Source organism: Amphimedon queenslandica, unplaced genomic scaffold (assembly GCF_000090795.2).
Source record: "Amphimedon queenslandica unplaced genomic scaffold, v1.1 AMPQUscaffold_9819_Cont17973, whole genome shotgun sequence".
Classification (NCBI taxonomy): Eukaryota; Metazoa; Porifera; class Demospongiae; order Haplosclerida; family Niphatidae; genus Amphimedon; species Amphimedon queenslandica.
In genome coordinates, this window is record NW_003549909.1 from 1 (window position 1) to 4368 (window position 4368).

The 4368-nt window shown below is 33.5% G+C and overlaps 1 long non-coding RNA gene across 1 annotated transcript; it reads right to left on the minus strand.

The window, feature by feature from the left end:
* Window positions 1–79: 79 nt before the first annotated feature.
* On the minus strand, window positions 80–4157 carry LOC109590585 (uncharacterized). Its single transcript, XR_002189400.1, has 4 exons — window positions 4040–4157; window positions 1617–1745; window positions 618–706; window positions 80–245 (listed from the first exon to the last, which is right to left on the minus strand). It is a non-coding gene; the product is annotated as an uncharacterized LOC109590585 (long non-coding RNA).
* Window positions 4158–4368: the final 211 nt, after the last annotated feature.

Below are 4368 nucleotides of genomic sequence, written 5' to 3' on the forward strand. Positions count from 1 at the left end.
AATTATTAAGCTCTCCGGGTCTCACTCCAGCTAGCATATTAGCTTCTCTAGCTCTCTCTCTCTCTCTCTCCCTTACCTAAATCCTTCAGTTAATGAACAGTTCCCAGAGCTGATATCAGTACTGAATGTCACCATTCTAACTCCATTAGATGATGATTGAATGCTGGTGCTAGATGTATTGGTAGAGTTAAATACTAATAGTCTTGCACTGTTCCTTAATATTACAGGACAACATATTCTGTCAACTAAAAGGGAGAGAGAGAGAGAGAGAGAGAGAAAGATGAAAGTGTGATAGGGACAAAAAGCAAAGTGAATTACATTGAAGTGTATATTGTATTGTTATGAACATAATATGCATGTATAAGTACATATACATGTGTATGTATGTACATCAATGCGTATAATGATTACTTGTTAAAGTAACAGTATATAGGAACAATTAATTATTACTATTAATTTTGAGCTAAATACATGTAGCTGAAGTATCTACTGTTGTATATGCTAATTTTAGCATTCTTGATATATCTGGGGATTTAATTATGTAGCACTTATAATTAATTCTTAAAAAATTTAAAGACCCTATGCTAGTCTACTGGATTAGCTCTACAATGACCTACTTGGTTGAACAGTGAACACTGATACAATGAAGCATGTGTAGCCATATTGATCATGAGCCTCTAATCTGAACAGATATATGAACCATTACCTGAAGAAGGGAGGGAGAAAATTGAGACTAGAAAGACACATAATAAGATCAAGTAAAACATGTCTTTCAAAGAATGGCTGTAACTCAAAAAATTGAAGTTGGAATTAGCTCAAACTTTCTACACAGCATAAGGACATCAATATGTCTTAGAAAACGTAATATAAAATTGGGGCTGATGATTTTAGAGCTATTTTTGAAAAAAACCATGGGTATTTTTGTGAATTTTGGCGTTTTTAAAATGGCCACAACTTGGAAAATTGAAGTCGGAACCAGTTCAAACTTTCTACACAGCACAAGGACATCTGTATGTATAAAAAAATTTAAATAAAAATTTGGGGTGATTTTTGAGCCATTTTTTGAAAAAAACCATGGGCTATAAGCCTTGGGTATTTTTCCAAATTTTGGCGTCTTTTAAAAATGGCCGGCTGTAACTTGGAAAATTGAAGTCAGATTCGGCTCAAACTTTCTACACAGCATAAGGACATCAATATGTATCTGAAATGGTAATAAAAATTTGGGCTAATTTTGGAGCCATTTTTTAGGTATATAGCCTTGGGTATTTGTCAGAATTTTTGGCATTTCTAAAAAATGGCAGTAACTTGGAAAATTGAAGTCAGAATGAGCTCAAACTTCCTACACAACATAAGGACATCAATATGTATCTGAAATAGTAATTAAAAAATTGGGCTAATTTCGGAGCCATTTTTTGGGAAAACTATGAGCTATAGCCTTACGTTTTTCTTAGAATTTTTGGCATTTTTTAAAATGGCTGTAACTTGGAAAATTAAAGTTGAAATTAGCTCAAACTTTCTACACAGCATAAGGACATCAATATGTATCACGGAGTGATGGTTAGTGTGCCTATGCCAATTAATCATTATTAATATTAATCGTCAGTAATGACTTATACATTGGTGAGATGGTAGGCTGGCTATTGAACAGTTAGTGGTAGCTTCTCTATTGCAATTAATACTAACAGCAACAGTGTATGGAGCACTGCCTTGAGATAAGTTTAGATTACATTGAAGAACAGTTATAGCTGCAAAAATGAAAAAAGAAAAAAAATAACAAAATAAATTAGCAAATTGCACACACAAAACTTTTATGAAGTTTTTGTAAATTTTGTGGCCTAACACAAAATGCTAATATATGCAGCTATTGCTATTAAAAATTAATGCAACATTGTTAACAAAACGAGATGTGCATTGAACAGTGAACAAGCTTGTAATGGGGCGAAGCCCACTAAAGTCCATTCAGTTTCACCTGACCTATTGATTTTTTGTTATAACTTTTGATAAACATGGAATTTAGAAATTTTGTTTGCACCATTAGAATCGCTAGGTCCTTCCCGTCATTTAGATAAAAGATCGAGTCAAAATGATAAGGCCTTAGCCTTTTTTGGATGTCCCTGTATAAACTCAATGACATACCTTTGACCACAATTATGCAGCTAGAACAGCCAGAATAAATTCAGCTGCTACTTATCTGCATCCCTTCCGTGCAACAAAAACAATTCCAAAACCACAAACACGTAAAGAATGCGGATGTGACGTAGTTATTTATTAATTGAAACAAGCGTAACAGTGTAAAAAATATTCCTATAATTGATTTCACCACCTTACAAGTACAACTGGGTTCTTAATAAAACTTATAGAGGTTCTCTCTACCTTCTAATGCTTCAAGAAAGGTCTTGAGACTGTATCTCTATGTTCTCTTGCTGTTAGAAAGCTTATAACTTTGTCATATATGTAAGCCGCCATTTTGCTTGCCGTGACCACACCCACTTACGTAAAGGAGCGTGGGCGGGTGGTTGCTAAGGCTTATGAATTTTGTTATTTCTCCAATACAACATGTATAGAAGAAATGTAAGTGTGGACATACAAATATATATATATATATAGATAGCGCGACGGTGAATCAATTATAGGAACGACCTGGGGGCTTCGCCCCCAGGTCGTTAAAAAAGCCAGGGGTCAGGTGAAAGTGAATAGACTTTAGTTCGAGTAGAGTATGTTTGTTTGTACACGTACGTCACCCCTATTTATCCGTATGAAAAATTTTCCTATTTTAATAACCTAATCTTAATCTTCTTTGAAAACGGGTGTGGTCACAGTGAAATAAAATGGCGCTAGCTATCAATTCTTCATTGTTCTTAATGTTCTTGACCTTATAAGTTACAAGTCACTCACTTGAGTCAGCAAGAATGCAAGAGAAGTCTCTACTACTTTCCAAATACAACAAGGAAGATTAAGAAGGCAGATATGCCACAGTTGTGAGCTTGTAAAGCCTCGACAACTACTGCGGACATAACCTATGACTGCAGTTACTGTCTCTGGCTTCCAACACAACTTTTTTGCTGCAGAATGTGATAAACTGATAAAGAAAATTTGTATTTCCAAGCATGATGACTTCATTACAAACTACTGTATTTACTCATGTATATTGTACATGTACAATAATGTAACTCTATACCATATAACCTTTGAAATATAGCGTGGCTAGGGGGCTAAGCCCCTTAATGTTTTACATTCGTCTAGTAATAAAAATAACAAAATCTACATGTACATTAATGATTAGCTTTAGAAGCAAGAGATTCACAACCCAATGGGGCAACAATTATTCCTTCACTAGAGTAGATGCTTAAACAATATACTGTACAAAGCAAGATTTTTGAAGGACATATACATGTACATGTATGTACATTTCATAAATTTGCCTTAAAATCTACTGTATAGCCACTTAATTTTGAGGGTACAATTTTTGTTGTTTTTGTGGAATTTTCGTATCTGCAAAAGTTAATTCCGTAAAATTATCCGTATTGCCTATAAACAGGTGTGCTTTAAAATAAGAACCACAAAAGTTAATTTGCAAAAAAAGACTTGTGGTCTGATTCGTGACAGTTTATTGCCTCAAAACTTTGTGGCTATATGGTATTCTGTATTTTATTGTTACATACATACATGTGCATGTATTTCAATTTAAAAATTGCCACAAAATTTACAACCATTATTTATAATTATTCTTTGATCACAATGACTGATGGTGTTTGTTCCTAAGGCATTTCTTAATTGCATTCTTTCAGTGAAATGTGGAACAAAACAAAGTGTGAACACTTGTAGCATACAGTGGAGCAAGGAGCATTGAAAGATAAAGAGCTACTGCATGTGAGGATAAAGCCCTCAGGCAATAGTAGAGCATTAATTTAAAGTAATAAAAAATTAAATAAATAAATAAAATATATGTAGTTACATGTATGTACATGTAATAGTTAATATAAGTAGAATGTAGTGATAATATTGTCTAATTCTTTTAATTATATTTATTTTTATTTACGTATTTTTGGAGCTGGCTTTAAGTCAAAGTTATATTCTGCTGTAGCTGATAAACTTTTCAGTTGATGATAGCACTTAAGAATGACGGTGTTGTAACCAATACCAATGACATTAGGATCAGTACAACACTCATTGAAACATTGAAACCTGTATTAGTAGGATAGACAGAAGAGAGAAAGGGGAGAGAGAGAGAAATTAAATGTTGTTATCCTTTAATCATGGGTGATTTACAAAGACAGAGTACATCATTAACCCAGGAAGATCTGAACAGAATAATGAGTGTACTGTATTGATTGACACTTGATCAGCTTCATCAATAAAAAGAAAATA